The sequence below is a fragment of the Lithobates pipiens genome, unplaced genomic scaffold (genome assembly GCF_037356315.1).
Source record: "Lithobates pipiens isolate NorthernLeopardFrog02 unplaced genomic scaffold, aLitPip1_a1.2 Scaffold_1, whole genome shotgun sequence".
NCBI classification, from domain to species: Eukaryota; Metazoa; Chordata; class Amphibia; order Anura; family Ranidae; genus Lithobates; species Lithobates pipiens.
In genome coordinates, this window is record NW_027507685.1 from 28,211,486 (window position 1) to 28,229,606 (window position 18,121).

Sequence of the window (18,121 nt, forward strand, 5' to 3'; positions counted from 1 at the left end):
CTATTAAATATAACTATACACTCACCAGATGTTCAAATTTTAGAGAGACAGCCCAGAAAATAACTTGGAGATGGTATAAAACCCCTTACATTATAGGGAAATATAACAAAGATGGATCAAATCTATGCTGGAGGAAGTGTGATAAGGTAGGCACATTAGCACATATGCTCTGGTACTGCGTATCTGTACGGTGTTTTTGGGACTCGATATCTAAGGTAATAGCACGACTGACAGGTATCCTAAACCCGCTCAAACCAGAACAAGCTCTTCTAAGTATAGATATGGATATTTATCCCCCCTCGTGTCGCACTGTAGTTATGCACATAATATTTGCAGCCAGATTGATTATTCTGCGGAAGTGGAAGTCTACAGTTATACCTACTTTAAGGGAAGTGTTATATTTAGTTGATGACTCTTACTCTTACGAAAAAACTATTGCTTTTAAAGAAAATAATATTAAGTCATTTTATCAGAGATGGAAATTATGGGAATCTATGTACAGTAAACATTGTTGAATGTTGATACATTCCTTCAACTTTTATGTGGTGACTTTACTCTGTATTATTCTTTATGTTTTGCTGGTGGAGATGGAGTCTGCGTACTCCTTAAGTGATATTTCTTTTCATTTCACGTTACAATATTGTTCTTGTAACTTGTATACTTCGTAAAAACTCAATAAAAAACATTTGTTAAAAAAAAAATAAAAAAAAATAAAAAGAATAATACATTGGATACACTTGTTGACTTCCTTCTCAAAGAGCCCTTGCACACTGACAGTGCAGCCGTGCCAGCGGTAAAGCGCCGCTAGTTTTAGCCGCGCTTTACCATCTAATTAGAGGCACTTTTAGCCCCCGCTAGCGGCCGAATAAAGGGTTAAAATCACCACTGCCGAGGCGCTTTGCAGGCGCTTTGGCGGCGCTGCCCATTGATTTCAATGGGCAGGGGTGCTTTAGGAGTGATGTATACACTGCTCCTAAAGTGCCCCAAAGATGCTGCTTGCAGGACTTTTTGTTAACATCCTGCCAGCGCAGGGCCCCAGTGTGAAAGCATTCAGGCTTTCACACTGGGACTGCAGATGAGGCATTTTTTCAGGTGCTATTTTCAGCGCTAAAGCGCCTGAAAAACGTCTCCAGTATAAAAGTGGTCAAAGTGTTATTTGCATGGTTGTTATGCTGATTTACTAACTTCAGTATTTATGATTCACTGACCAACACAGTATAGAGATCAGGAAAATTGAGGAAAAAATACAGACGTCATTAACTGCGTTTTTTTTTCCTAGAGACTCAAAGTATTGAAACAAGAGAATCAGCTCGACAGCCAAGCAACTGGCATTTACAGGGCAGAACAGCAATGACAGATATCCTGTTTTTTTTTCATGACATATTAATATGCTATTTCAGAATTGAACCACATGAGGGCAGCAGCCACTTGCAATTTCTAAGATTTTTCTCCATGCGTTGTTGAGACAGATAGAAAACAGAAATTAATATTTTAAGTGCCAGTAAAGCTGGCGGAGAAAAAAAATGGAGGGATTTTTAAAGGCAGCCAATCCATGATCAGATATTTAATCCAAAATGAGATATTTTCTAACTTGTACTAGAATAAGGATGGATAGACTTGGGATAGCTAACAGTACATTCAACTGTTTTGTGTAGACTACATTGTTAGCTCTTTTTTAAGCTAAGGAAACGTGTGGCAGTTTTCTATGATATTACTGGGCTTCAATGCCAGACAATTGCTTCTCACTGACAGCCCCTTCATTTTGATCACTAAAAATCCCTTCATTTTTATCATTGATATCACATCCATGTTTATAACTAATAACCCATCCATTTTTGTCACTAATAACCCCTTAATTTGTTTCACTAATTTCTCTTTAATTTTTACTGTATCGCTATAACTCTTCAATTTATATCACTAGTAATCCCTCAGTGTTTATCCCTAATAACCCCTTCATTTTTGTCACTAATAACCCTTTAAGTATAACTAAAGGCATTTGTTTTGTTTTGTTTTGGATTAGAACCCTTGTCAGGTTTTTATTGTGCCTGTTCCCCTGTCAGGGAGATTGACCCTCCTTTATTTATTATTATTATTACTGAAAGTGAAAGTAAAGGAAAATCGTAAATTTTGGGTTTTCCCCAGAATAGGAATAGTGGGGCTATCCTCCAATGGGGACACTGGATCTGGTGACAACAAGGGATTCCTTAATTTTAGAGGGATTTTCTCACTTCCTCTTTTGGCTATAGAACAAGAAGTGAAGGAGAATCTCCCCAATGGGACCCAGATGCCAGACATAAACCTTCATAGGGTTATAACTCTTCTATACTCTATCCAAAAAGTTTTGCCTCTAGTTCTAATTTATATTTATAACAATACTAACACCTTCATTTTCATCACTACTAATCCTTTTATTTTTATCACAATAACAACTAATAATCCTTAAATTGATATCACTAATAACCCCTCAATTTTTAGCATCTTCTATTAGCAGAAGCTCCAAAACGTTTAACTTAAAATATTGACTGAAAATCTTTTTATATATATATATATATATATATATATATATATATATATATATATATATATATATATATATATATATATATATGATCTTCAGTTAATATTTTAAGTTAAACGTTTTGGAGCTTATATATATGAACGATATATATGAAAGAAAGTTTCAGCACTATCAGTGAGCTCTATTCGGGAACAGCCTTCAATGTGAGTTTCTATGCTGGCTTCTGTTTTTAACCTCTTGAGATCCGCGCTATAGCCGAATGACAGCTACAGCGCGGACCTCCTTTGCCGGGACTGCGTCTATTGACGTCGTCCCGTGCACGAGCGGCCTGCGCACCCCCTGAGGGGCGCGCGCGGCACGCTCTGTGATCGGCGAGTCAATGAGACTCGCCTGATCACCGATCCGAGCAAGGGGTCGATCCCGACCCCTTACCACGTGATCAGCTGTTAGCCAATGACAGCTGATCATGTGACAAAACAGAGCCGGTAATCGGATATTTTTCCTCCTCGCGCTGAGAGAAAAAAAAAGCCGACCGCCGGCGGCCGTGATCGGGACATCAGTCCCGATCACGGCCAGTGTATCAGTGCCCACCTGCCCCCTGCCAGTAACCCCCAGAGAATTAAAAAAGTGCCACCCATCAGCGCCCATAATGCCACCCAGCAGTGCCATACATCAGTGCCCACAGTGCCATACATCAGTACCCACAGTGCCACCTATCAGTGCCCACAATCTGCCTCAACAACATTGCTGCACCTCAGTGCCACATATCTGTGCCCATCAGTGTCATTTACCAGTGCCCATCAGCGCCGTCCAGCAGTGCCACCTATCAGAGCCACCTATCAGTGCCACCTATCAGTGCCCATCAGTCCCATCTATCAGTGGTACCTATCAGTGCCCATCCGTGCCACCCATCCTTGCCACCTATCAGTGCCACCTATCAGTGCCCATCAGTGCCGCCTTATCTGTGCCCATCAGTACTGCCTTATCTGTGCCTATCGGTGCCACCTTATCTGTGCCTATTAGTGTCGCCTTAACTGTGCCTATCAGTGCCCACCAGTGCCGCCTATCAGTGCCCACCAGTGCCGCCTATCAGTGCCCACCAGTGCTGCCCATCAGTGCCCACCAGTGCCGCCTCATCAGCGCATTTCAATGAAGGAGAAAAATGACCTGTTTGCAAAATTTTATAACAAACTATTAAACATGATTTTTTATTTTGCATCTTTTTTTGTTTGTTTAGCAAAAAATAAAACTCCCAGCTGTAATTAAATACCACCAAAAGAAAGCTCTATTTGTGGGAAAAAAATGATAAACATTTCATTTGGGTACAGTGTTATATGGCCGCGCAATTGTCATTCAAAGTGCATCAGCGCTGAAAGCTGAAAATTGGTCTGGGCATAAGGGGGGTTTAAGTGCCCAGTAAGCAAGTGGTTAAGTATTTGATTGTGATTTTATTAAAAGACACTGCAGCAGTATTGGAGTGCTTCTCTCTTTTATTATATCACTTGCAGAAAGATCAGTTGTGGGCAATTTTAAGCCACTTTACCTAGTATTTTACCTGTTTGTAGTTCTAAGTGCATACTGACCTTTGTTAATGCAATGAGGTCCTACACTTAGGTGAGTATCAGTTTAGGTTTAGGTGATGTTGGTGACCTTTCACAATTGAGGTGCAACGGATATGCTGATAGGTTAGTTGGCTTCTGTCTACTGGCCCTAGTATGTATGAATATGAGCTCTAGACCTTGGATTGTAAACTGCTTGAGGTTAGGAACTGGTGTGAATGTACAATATGTATGTGAAATGCTGCATAAATTGACAGTGCTATATAAGTACCTGAAATAAAATAAAATAAATAAATGTATATATGTTATAGGCTTATTTGACTTCCCTTTGTGTTTTGGGGTCAACACATCTGGTGAGTCATGGCACTTTACGTGTATTGGATTCTTCTACATGATTACATGAGTTGGATTACTATTCAAAATGAAGATCACGGAAGGGAGGTCTCACTGGGCTTCAATGCCAGACAATTGCTTCTCACTGACAACCCCTTCACATTTCACATTTCAATAACAGAGTGCTCCGTGTGAAACCTGCCAGTGCCATCTGCCAGTGCCACCGCCAATCAGTGTCCCCTGCCACCGCCAGTCAGTGCCACCTGCCAGTGCCGAGTGTCACCGTCAATCAGTGCCACCTGCCAGTGCCATCTGCCACCGCCAATCAGTGCCACCTGCCACCACCAATCAGTGCCACCACCAACCAGTGCCACCTGCCACCACTAATCAGTGCCACATGCCACCGATAATCAGTGCCACCTGCCACTACCAATCAGTGCAACCTGCCACAACCTACCAGTGCCACCTGCCACCACCAACCAGTGCCACCACCAATCAGTTCTACCACCAATCAGTGCCAACTAGTGCCACCGCCAATCAGTGCCATCTGCCAGTGACAACTAGTGCCACCGCCAACCAGGGCCACCTGCCATAACCAACCAGGACCACCTGCCAGTGCCAGTAGTACCACCTGCCAGTTCCAAACCAGTGTCACCTGCCAATGCCAACCAGTGTCACCTGCCAGTGCCATTTGGCAGTTCCACGTGCCTGCCAGTGCCACCTGCCAGTGCCACCTGTTGCCAGCCTTACTCTTTCTGGTCAGCCCATAATCCTGATGTAACAGCGTTTCATTGGAGTTATTGACTGGGTGCTCCATTGTGAGTTAGGGCTAGGGAGTGAAAATTAGTGGCCTTACCCTGGGAGCTGACAATCCATACCACTCTAAAAAAAAAAACTGGCTCCTAACTTTTTTAACTGGCTCCTAAATTCAAAGCAAATTTGTCAACCCCTGGTTTAGAAGGTATACATATCATTCTGTGTTGCAAGCTGCCTTCAATATCATAAAAAGTGTTTATACAAGCGGCCATTTTTAAATTTTTGTTTTTTTTTAACCTAAACCACCAGCTTGTAATGTATATTAACGTCCCCTTTAACATAAATAAATGAAAACTTAAAAACAGGTTGACCAATTTCTTACTGGTTCTGTGGATGGGGATGAGTTGGGAATTCCCACAGGTTTTGCAGTTGGGGATCCCAAGAGATATCAATGCAGCTAAACACAAAATACATTTTAGTATATTTTTTGTTTAGCTGTATGGCTAGATTTTATTTTCAGCAGAGTCCATGATTGGTCACCCTTTTACCTCTCTTACTGTTTATGGTTCTGACTCTCTCTATATATAGATATGCTTTACAATAAATTGTTTCATATTTATTGAAAAGGGATATCAATCCAACAGGTGAATCAGCCTACCAGCAACCACCCACAGCTGTAAACTCATGTTTGACTGGACTTATAGGATACTTTCGTACAGTTAACCATTAATAATCCACACAACTCCAAAGTCTAAATACACGGTTATTTTGTTCATATGGAAATTCAGAAAAAATGTTAATCAGAACATTTTTTCTTTCCATAATTGAGTTTTTGACTTTTTCGCCCCACTGCACTGTTTGGCTACCAGGTACAAAGAAGAATATCCAGTACTTCTGGGTTTTTGGGAAAATGTGACTTGCTTTTCATCACCCAACGTGGCAGTTGGTTGTTTAGGCACTCACAGTATCTCACAAAAGTGAATATGGACAAAAGAAAGCTCTATTTGTGGGGAAAAAAAAGGACGTCAATTTTGTTTGGGTACAGCGTCGCATGAGTGTTTAGGCACTTATGCCTGTCATATGGGGCTAGACCAGTGTAAACTCCAAGTGGCAACTTGGATCTCACACAGAGCTAACTGTCTTAGACCCCTTTCACACATGCAGACCGTTTTGTCTGTTTTTCATCCATCGGAGGTTATGGTGCCAGCATGTCCTGGCCTTTGAGAAAGCTAGGATCGGCGCAATGTGTCAGGTGGGCGGAGACATCATCACATTGGGCGATACAAGGATGCCATTTTGCTGGAGTTCAGAGTATGGATTACTTTATGTCTATATATTAGGGGTGCACATCTTCACTGGTCTCACGATTCAATTCAATTACAATTATCCTGTCCACGATTCGATTTGATTCCACGGTTACAGTGCATGGTTAAATTCATTTAATCTGAAAATTCAAGCAGAATCAGAAGGCAGAAAAACTTAATTTTTCTCCAGTAGCAGAGGGATGTAGGAATCAGTGGCAGCGAGATGGTGGGATCAGTGGCAGAGGGATGGCGGAATCAGTGGCAGAGGTATGGTGGGATCAGTGGCAGAAAGATGGTGGGATCAGAGGTAGAGGAATGGTGGGATGAGAGGCAGATGGATAGATGGGATTAGGCAGATGGATGGTTGGATCAGAGGCAGAGGGATAGAGGGGATCAGGCAGATGGATGGTGGGATCAGAGTCAGAGGGATAGCGGGGATCAGGAAGATGGATGGTGGGATCAGAGGCAGGGGGATAGAGGGGATCAGGCAGATGGATGGTGGGGGCAGAGGGATAGAGTGGATCAGGCAGAAGAGTAGTGGGATCAAAGGCAGATAATGGGATCAGGCAAGCAGATGGTGGTATCAGAGGCAGAGGGGTAGTGGGATCAGAGGCAGAGGGATGGTGGGATCAGAGGCAGAGGGATGGTGGGATCAGATGGATAATGGGATCAGGCAGACAGATGGTGATATCGGAGGCAGAGGGTTGGTGGGATCGGAATCAGACGGATGGTGGGATCGGAGGCAGACGGATGATGGGATCAGTGACACTGGCACTCAGGATACAGGCATTCACATAGTAGAAAAACACACTGCTGCCGGGAGGACAAAAGTGATGGAATCTGCTGGCAAACAATACAGTGAACTTCATAGATCTCTGAGTGCTGAGAGTTCAGCTCTTCCCTGTAGCACATTCCAGTACATTAGGAGTTAACATAGTGGAATGTGTGAACGGGGAAGACTGAGCTGAACTCTCCCATGTGGTCAGTACAAGTTGTAAACTAACTGTGCCTTATCGAATCCCCTCGTATTGTACATTAAGTGCCCCACTGTAAATGCCTTTAACAAAATATGTAGCTATTTATATACTGCATATTTCAGACTGTTCCTCGGCTCACATGTAACTCAGACCTGGATGGCCACTTGCCTCTCTCCTCTCTACAGACAGCGGAGGATTCTCAGCCACGCCCACTGCAGCTGTTAGATGGAGAGTGAAGAGCTGTGCGCCGAGCAGTAACATGAGCTCCAAGGAACAGTCTGAAATATGCTTTATATCTCTACATTTTTTAAAAGGCATGTACACTTGAACTTGGGGCACTTACTGTATTATAACAGGGGATTCTTAAGACACATTTATTTTAAAACTTGTAGAGCATGATGGGAGCTTCTCCCAGGAGGGGAGGGGCAAGTCAGAATGACATCACCCGCCAATCGATTATCCCAGTCATAGCATCGATGCCGCATCGTGGACACCCGTATCCCGATGCATCCATGCTACCATTATATTCAACACCCCTACTATATATGCGCTTGTTACCTACCTTTATATGAGTGGATTTCTTCTTTGCAAATAAATATCCTTTTAGCAGTCTACACTATTTGTTCCTTCTCCTTTGTGCCTTTACATGATTATAGCTGATGGAGGAGCAGAGGGGGCAGCCTAGTGATCCGGGAGTCTGACTGGCATCTTTTGTGTATGAAGCTCATTGGGATCTATGCAATAAGGTGAGAAGACACCCATAGGGGTTTCTGGTGGGGGGCACACTGATGGTGAAGAGTGTGAAAAGGGGAAGATTTGGACTGTTCATGGCACATTATCTAGTGTATGAAGCTCATTTGACCCTGATGTTATCATTGGGGTCTATGCAATAAGGTGAGAAGACACCCATAGGGGTTTCTGGTGGGGGGCACACTGATGGTGAAGAGTGTGAAAAGGGGAAGATTTGGACTGTTCATGGCACATTATCTAGTGTATGAAGCTCATTTGACCCTGATGTTATCATTGGGGTCTATGCAATAAGGTGAGAAGACACCCATAGGGGTTTCTGGTGGGGGGCACACTGATGGTGAAGAGTGTGAAAAAAAGGAAGAGTTGGGTTGTTCATGGCACATTATCTATAGCAGCCTATGGGATTTGGTTTAAGAGTGGACACTTTTATAACTATTGCTGAACTTTAAAATTACATTTGGACTTTTTTTTTGTTTATACAGTTGATTGTCTAGAGGATTTGTGATCACATGTTATGTTATTTCTTATAAGCTATGTTTTTAGAATTAGTAAAATAATTGGAGATAGTACTCCATCTTCAAAAAAGTTGTGACGCTGTGGAAAAGCTAACTAACAAGGAAGGCTGGAAGAACATTTTGAAACTAATTAGGATAATTGGCAACAGGTCAGTAACATGATTGGGTATAGAAAAGAGCATTAGGCTACTTAAACACTGAGGTGCTTTACAGGCGCTACAGCGCTAAAAATAGCACCTGTATAGCGCCTGTAAAGCGCCTGTAAAGCGCCTCTCCTGTGTCTCCAGTGTGAAAGCCCAAAGGCCGGTAGGACGGTACAAAAAGTCCTGAAAGCCGCATCTTTGGAGCACTGTAGGAGCAGTGTATTCCTAAATAAAGTGCCCCTTCCCATTGAAAACAATGGGGCAGTGCCACTGAACCGTGTCATAGCGTCACTGCAGTGGCGCTATAGGGGAGTTTTAACGCTTTTTCTGCCGCTAGTAGGGGTTAAAACCGCCCCAAAAGCGGCTGAATATCACCGCTAAAATGACGATAAAGCGGCGCTAAATATAGCGCCTCTAAGACGACGGTATAGGGGCACTAAATATAGCACCCCTTTACCACCGACGCCCACAATGCCCCAATCTGAAAGTAACTTTAGAGAGCCAGAATGTTTTAGAAGTAAATATAGGCAGAAGTTCACCAATCTGTGTAAAATCTGTCTCTAAAAATGTTGAACAATTTCATAATAATGATCCTCAATGTAAAATTGCCAAGCCTTTTTATGTATCATCATCTACACATCATGAAAGGATTTTGAAAATCTGGAGAAATCTCTGTGCACTAGGGACAAAGCCAAAATGCAATATTGGATGCCCATGATCTTCAGGCCCCCATGCGGCACTGAATTAAAAACAAGCATGATTTTGTGATGGACATCAATGCATGGGCTCAGAAATACTTCCATAAATAACTGCCGTGCTATCCAAAAATGCAAATGCAACTATCCAGAAATCATCCAAAAATGTTGCTGTCATGCCTGATCTAAAGCTAATTTAAAAAGGTCTATTGCGAAGTGGAAAACTTTTCTGTGGTCAAATGAATCAAAATTTGATACTCTTTTTGGCAACCATGCAACCAGACTAAAGAGGAGAGGGACCTTCTGGCCTGTTATCAGTGTAGTTGAACATTGTAGTAAACATGGCCCCGTTCCAGCTTTTTTGCCATAAATTTCATAATTACCTTTGAAGTTTTTTCTTAAAATGGTACGTTTTCTCAGTCTAAATGTTTGATATGTTCTCTATTTTCTACTGTGAATAAAATATGGTTCATGAGATTTGCAAATCATTTCATTCTCATTCTCATTCTCATTGGATGATTGACGTCAACAGAGATTAGACTTTGGGGAAAATTCCCTTGCAAAGCGAACAGTCTATTTGCCATTAGTAAATCAATTCCATGGGGGTAAAGTACACCAATCAAATAGTGCCCCTGATTCTCATATTTATGACTAGCATGCATGATACATGATACAACAATATATTTGATTTACTAGTATGATAAACACGGGCTGTATACTGTGCAACCATATACAAGAAAGGCATGGGTTAAGAGGACCTTTCTTCACATTCCCAGCTGTTAGAATTTTGTACAAACTCTATATCTGAATGAAACTATTTCTGACCTTCCATGTATCTTATACTTATTTTTTTTCCCCAAGACCTCTTACATCTTTAGACAGAAAGAAAGATGTGATGTGCTCCATAAGGACCCATCATTGCTTTTTGAGGGTAGGTTATTCATGCCTTGGCAAACAGAATCAAGGTCAGTGATAGTGGAGACAGATAATCTCGTTGATTGAATTTGATGGTGTAATCGCTTTCTTTCTACATTGCACCTTGCTCTCCTCTTCACTACCTCCAAGAAATTTTGGAGCATATACTGTTAAGTATAAATGCTGTTACATAAATGTGTAAGTTTTCAGTTGGTTCTACACAGGCAAGTTTCCTCCACTAACAAAATTATTTGTAAAGTAATTGTGGGAACCTGAAAAGGGTTAGGGTTTAGTGAAAAAGTAAGAATACTTTTGGGGTACACATGCTAAGCAGAACATAACAAATCCCTTTGTTTTTGGGATTTCAATGCTTACCCTAGGTCCCCCACATTTCTATCTGAAAGTACATAAACCCTTTAAAAGTTTTATTTTAACCACTTTCAGACCGGACCATTTTGCTGGTAAATGACCAGAGGTCTTTTTACACTTTGGCACTGCGCTGCTTTAACTGGTAATTGCGCGGTCATGCAATGTTGTACCCAAACAAAATTTGCGTCCTTTTCTTCCCACAAATAGAGCTTTCTTTTGATGGTATTTGATTGCCTCTGCGATTTTTATTTTTTGCGATATAAACGTAAAAAGACCGCAAATTTTGAAAAAAATGATATTTTCTACTTTTTGTTATTAGAAAAATCCAATAAACTCAATTTTAGTCATACATTTAGGCCAAAATGTATTCAGCCACATGTCTTTGGTAAAAAAAAAGTCAATAATTGTATATTTATTGGTTTGCGCAAAAGTTGTCACATCTACAAACTAAGGTACGTTTTCTGGAATTTACGCAGCTTTTAGTTTACGACTGCCTATCTCATTTCTTGAGGTGCTAAAATGGCAGGGCAGTACAAACCCCCCCAAATGACCCCATTTTGGAAAGTAGACCCCCTAAGGAAATTGATAAGAGGCATGTTGAGCCCATTGAATATTTTATTTTTTTGCCTCAAGCGATTGAATAATGACAAAAAAAAAAATTTTTTTTTTTTTTTTACACAAAGTTGTCACTAAATGATATATTGCTCACACATGCTATGGGCGTATGTGAAATGACACCCCAAAATAAATTCTGCTGCTTCTCCTGAGTATGGGGATACCACATATGTGGGACTTTTTGGGAGCCTAGCCGCGTACGGGGCCCCGAAAACCAAGCACCGCCTTCAGGCTTTCTAAGGGCGTAAATTTTTGAGTTCACTTCTCACTACCTATTACAGTTTTGAAGGCCATAAAATGCCAAGATGGCACAAAACCCCCACAAATGACCCCATTTTAGAAAGTAGACACCCCAAGCTATTTGCTGAGAGGCATGTTGAGTTCATGGAATATTTTATATTTTGCCACAAGTTGCGGGAAAATTACAAACTTTTTTTTTTTTTTTTTTTTTTTAACAAAGTTGTCACTAAATGATATATTGCTCATGCATGCCATGGGCATATGTGAAATGACACCCCAAAATAAATTCTGCTGCTTCTCCTGAGTACGGGGATACCACATATGTGGGACTTTTTGGGAGCCTAGCCGCGTACGGGGCCCCGAAAACCAAGCACCGCCTTCAGGCTTTCTAAGGGCGTAAATATTTGACTTCACTCCTCACTACCTATTACAGTTTTGAAGGCCATAAAATGCCAAGATGGCACAAAACCCCCACAAATGACCCCATTTTAGAAAGTAGACACCCCAAGCTATTTGCTGAGAGGCATGTTGAGTCCATGGAATATTTTATATTTTGCCACAAGTTGCAGGAAAATTACAAACTTTTTTTTTTTTTTTTTTTTTTTCACAAAGTTGTCACTAAATGATATATTGCTCACGCATGCCATGGGCATATGTGAAATGACACCCCAAAATAAATTCTGCTGCTTCTCCTGAGTACGGGGATACCACATATGTGGGACTTTTTGGGAGCCTAGCCGCGTACGGGGCCCCGAAAACCAAGCACCGCCTTCAGGCTTTCTAAGGGCGTTACAGTTTTGAAGGCCATAAAATGCCAAGATGGCACAAACCCCCCCCAAATGACCCCATTTTGGAAAGTAGACACCCCTAAATTTAGGGGTACACTAGTGAGACTAGGTAATAAATGGCGGGTGCCCTGAAACTATAAAAAAATAACTAACCAACCAGCGTCACCTGTAACAGTTATATGGTGATCACTGGTGAAAGGGTTAACTAGGGGGCAATTAGGGGGCTTTATGCGGTAGTATATGGGGGTCCCTGGCGCTATAAAAAGCTGCAGCGAACCTAAATACCTACCTGCCTAACTAGCGTCACCTGTGACACTAATACAGCGATCAGAAAAACGATCGCTTATTAGGCTGGGTTCACACTGGAGCGATGCGGGAACGCCACGAATGCGCGGCGGGTTCCCGCATCGCATGCCTCCCGGCGGCAGTTCACACTGCCCTATGCGAACTGCTGGGAGTGTCAGTGAAATGTTACTGACACCCCCAGATCAGTTCGCATATCGCAGTGCGATCTGCAAACTCGGATCGCATGGTGTGAACACCCATGCGATCCGATTCTGCTGCGGGCCAAAAAAAGGGTCCCGTGCGAATTTGCGGCGGGTGCGGCGAATGGCTGAACTCGAATCGCACAGAGATCGGATGTGATTTGCACTGCAGTGCGGTGCGAATCACATCCGTTCTCATAAACCGCTGCAATGTGAACCCAGCCTTAGTGACACTGGCGACGGGGGGTGATCACGGGGTTAAACCTTTATTGGGGGGGTTAGGGGGGTACCTTAGAACTAAAGGGGGCTAACCCTAACTGCCCTAACAGTTATTAGTCACAAATGACACCCGCCGGGTGATCAGGGGGTTAAACCTTTATTAGGTAATAAATGGCGGGTGCCCTGAAACTATAAAAAAATAACTAACCAACCAGAGTCACCTGTAACAGTTATATGGTGATCACTGGTGAAAGGGTTAACTAGGGGGCAATCAGGGGGCTTTATGCGGTAGTATATGGGGGTCCCTGGCGCTATAAAAAGCTGCGGCGAACCTAAATACCTACCTGCCTAACTAGCGTCACCTGTGACACTAATACGGCGATCAGAAAAATGATCGCTTATTAGGCTGGGTTCACACTGGAGCGATGCGGAAACGCCGCGAATCCGAGGCGGGTTCCCGCATCGCATGCCTCCCGGCGGCAGTTCACACTGCCCTATGCGAACTGCTGGGAGTGTCAGTGAAATGTTACTGACACCCCCAGATCAGTTCGCATATCGCAGTGCGATCTGCAAACTCAGATCGCATGGTGTGAACACCCATGCGATCCGATTCTGCTGCGGGCCAAAAAAAGGGTCCCGTGCGAATTTGCGGCGGGTGTGGCGGGTGCGGCGGGTGCGGCGAATGGCTGAACTCGAATCGCACAGAGATCGGATGTGATTTGCACTGCAGTGCGGTGCGAATCACATTCGTTCTCATAAACCGCTGCAATGTGAACCCAGCCTTAGTGACACTGGCGACGGGGGGTGATCACGGGGTTAAACCTTTATTGGGGGGGTTAGGGGGGTACATTAGAACTAAAGGGGGCTAACTCTAACTGCCCTAACAGTTATTACAGTCACAATGGACACCAATGCAAAAAAAAAAAAAAAAAATGACATTGGTGTCACTGTGACTGGGGGGCAGGGGTAATTGGGGGGGTGATCGGGGGGTAAAGGGGGGGTGTGAGTGTGCCTGGCATGTTCTACTGTGTGTGTAGAGTGTTGGTGCAACTCACCGATCCGCTCTCCTCCGTGTCGGAACGAAAAATACCAACACGGAGGAGAGAATACATCACTTCCTCTTCTGTGTTTACATTACAGGAGAGGAAGTGATGTCACCGGGGATTTCTATTCGTCGGGAGCGATCGCGAGGGGGTGGCCATGAATGAATGGCCGCCCCCTCGTCCCGGATCGCTCCCGGACGAAAACCGACCGCCGCAGGCACCGGGCGGGGGCCCGATCGGGCCCCCGACCCGCGGGAGGCAAGGGACATACATGTATGTCCTTATGCCTGCCCGTGCCATTCTACCGACGTACATCGGCGTGCGGCGGTCGGCAACTGGTTAAAGAAAGACACATGTGTAACAATTGTCTCAAGTAAAGGTCATTTTGAAAGCTATTTTTCCCCCCAAAAAAGATCTTTTGATCTCAAAAGGAAAATAGGCATTGGGGTTTATTTACTAAAACTGGAGAGTGCAAAATCTGAAGCAGCTCTGCATAGAAACCAATCAGCTTCCATTTTTGTGGAAGCTAATTAAACAAGCTGAAGTTAGAAGCTGATTGGCTACTATGTATAACTGTGCCAGATTTTACATTCTCCAGTTTTAGTAAATCAACCCCATTCCATCCTCTAGGCCTTGTAGACACCAGCAACTAACATTATTATTATTCAGGGAAACCATACTATCATGTAGAATTGAACTTTTTTGTTTAACGTTGCCTGCAGTGTATATATAGTATCAGGTGCTGCAGGATAATTGACTTCCACTGCTCTCTCACAGGAGAGTGTATGGATGCCAGTCCACCAATAGTCTTACATCAAGATTCTGTATCCAGATCCTGTGTGAACAAGACTTTACTTCTTAATGGGGGAGAAATCAACCTTTTCAACTAGCTAGGGATCAGGATCAGTGCAGGGATCAGGATCAGTGATTTACATAACTTACCAGCTGAAGGAATGTTTTAAGGAATATTTTGCACTTAATACTGAATCAGTATCCAACCCATCTATGCTATGGTGCGCCCATAAAGCTTTTATTAGAGGGATTCTCTTAAGCCCTATACACACTATCAGATTTTCTGCTGATTTTCATCGTCCGATTCACCAAAACCATATAATATGAGGTCAAAACTTACGAGTTTAAGTTTGTATGCAATTAGGCAGGCCCTTGCACTACATGTTTTTGGTAAATCTGAAGACAAAAATCAGCAGAAAATCTGATAGTGTGTGTAGGGCTTCACAATTAAAGTGGCCTTCGGTGGCGAGATTGACACGTTGCTGGCCCCGTCACCTGTTATGGACCTAAAGGGGAAGCCCTACGCCGAAAAAATGGCATGGGGGTCCCCCCTTAGGTCCATATCAGACCCTTGTCCGAGCACGCCAGCCGGCCAGTCAGGAAAGGGGGGTGGGGACGAGCTGTACCAGGCCGCATACCCTCAACATGGGGGGGTGCTTTGGGGAAGGGGGGCCACGTGGCCCCCCACCCCAAAGCACCTTGTCCCCATGTTGATGAGGATATGGGCCTCTTCCCGACAACCCTGGCCATTGGTTGTCGGGGTCTGCGGGCAGGGGGCTTATCGGAATCCGGGAGCCCCCTTTAATAAGGGGGCCCCCGTATACCGGCCCCCCACCCTATGTGAATGAGTATGGGGTACAATGTACCCCTACCCATTCACCTGTGAAAAAAATGTAAATAAAACACAACACACAAGGATTAAAAATTGTTTATTGCACAGCTCCGGGGGTCTTCTTCCGTCTTGGGGGGTCTTCTCGCCGGACTCCTCCGCTATCTTCTGCTAGCTCTTTTACTAGCGGAGGAGCCTGGCTTTCTTCTTCGCCGCCGCCCGGGGATCTTCTTCCAACTTCGGGGGTCTTGTCCCCCTCTTCGGTTCTTCTTGCCGGGCCTCCGCGCCTTCTTCTAGCTCTTTTACAAGCGGTGGCCCGGTCTTCTATCGCCGCTGTCTTTGCCGACCTTCTGTTCTTCTCTTCTTGAGCTGTTGACTTGTCGCTGTCTCTGGCCACAATGACAGACCCCTCAAAGCACCTTGTCCCCATGTTGATGAGGACAAGGGCCTCATCCCCACAACCGTGGCCGGTGGTTGTGGGGGTCTAAGGGCGGGGGGCTTATCAGAATCTGGAAGCCCCCTTTAACAAGGGGACCCCCAGATCCCGGCCCCCCCCTGTTTGAAATGGTAAGGTAAGTATCCCTACCATTTCACAAAGAGAGTGTAAAAAATAGTTAAATAAAACAAACACACTTTTGAAAAATTCCTTTATTAAAAATAAAAAAAAGTAAAAAAAGATTCCAGCGGTGCTTATCCACTCTTGCTATCCAGCGACGGACGGTCATCTCTCCAGCGATGGCTCATCGAATCCATCCTTCTTCTGTCTCCACGGAGGAGACACTGCAAGGATTCCGGAGCCTGACATTTCTTATAAACGGAGGGCGGGGCCACCCGTCACCTGACCCCGCCCCCCTCTGACGCAAGGGGAAACCCGGGGTTCCCTGTGACGTATGGGTGACCCCGCACCCCTCTGATGTAACACAGGCAGGTTTCCGTTACATCAGAGGGGGGCGGGGTCACCCATACGTCACAGGGAACCCCCGGGTTTCCCCTTGCGTCAGAGGGGGGCGGGGTCAGGTGACGGGTGGCCCCGCCCTCCGTATATAAGAAACGTCAGATCGCCGGAATCCCTGAAGTGTCTCCTCTGTGGAGACAGAAGAAGGATGGATTCGCTGCGCTGGATGAGATGAGCCATCGCTGGAGAGATGACCGTCCGTCGCTGGATAGCAAGAGTGGATTACCACCGCTGGAATCTTTTTTTTATTTATTTTTTATTTTTAATAAAGGAATTTTTCAAAAGTGTGTTTGTCTTATTTAACTATTTTTTACACTTTCTTTGTGAAATGGTAGGGGTACTTTTGTACCCCCTTACCATTTCAAACAGGGGGGGGCCGGGATCTGGGGGTCCCCTTGTTAAAGGGGGCTTCCAGATTCTGATAAGCCCCCCGCCCGCAGGCCCCCACAACCACCGGCCACGGTTGTGGGGATGAGGCCCTTGTCCTCATCAACATGGGGACAAGGTGCTTTGAGGGGTCACAGACCCCCAAAGCATCCTCCCAATGTTGAGGGCATGTGGCCTGGTACGGTTCAGGAGGGAGGGGGGGCCGCTCTCTCATCCCCCCCTATTTTCCTGCGGCCTGCCAGGTTGCGTGCTCGGATAAAGGGTCTGGTATGGATTTTTAGGGGGACCCCCGCGTCAATTTTTTTTTAAATTTGAAGCGGGGTTCCCCTTAATATCCAGACCAGACCTGAAGGGTCTGGTTATGGATATTTAGGGGGAACCCCACGTCAAATTTTTTCTTAAATTTGAGGCAGGGTTCCCCTTAATATCCATACCAGACCTGAAGGGCCTGGTAATTTAATTTGGGGGACCCCCACGCTTTTTTTTAAATTTATTTATTAATTTTTTTTATCAATGACTTTCAATGAGTGTTCTCTGTATTACGGAGCCGACAATTCATAATAGCTGCGAGTGATTTTAAAGGCCTTTTTTTCTTGCATAAATGACACTTTGTGCAGGGACAGTTCTAAGCACCAGAAACATGCGCCCCTTCACAGGCTTACTATAGACAACCCCCTACGAAATTTAAAGGAATATTACACTTTTATTGTTTCACTTTAATCATTATTAAAATCACTGCTCCTGAAAAAACGGCCGTTTTTAAAACTTTTTTTTGCATTGATACATGTCCCCTGGGGCAGGACCCGGGTCCCCAAACACTTTTTAGGACAGTAACTTGCAAATTAGTCTTTAAAATTAGCACTTTAGATTTTGAACGTTGGAGTCCCATAGACTTTAATAGGGGTTCTAAAGTATGCTATATACTAGCTCCGTC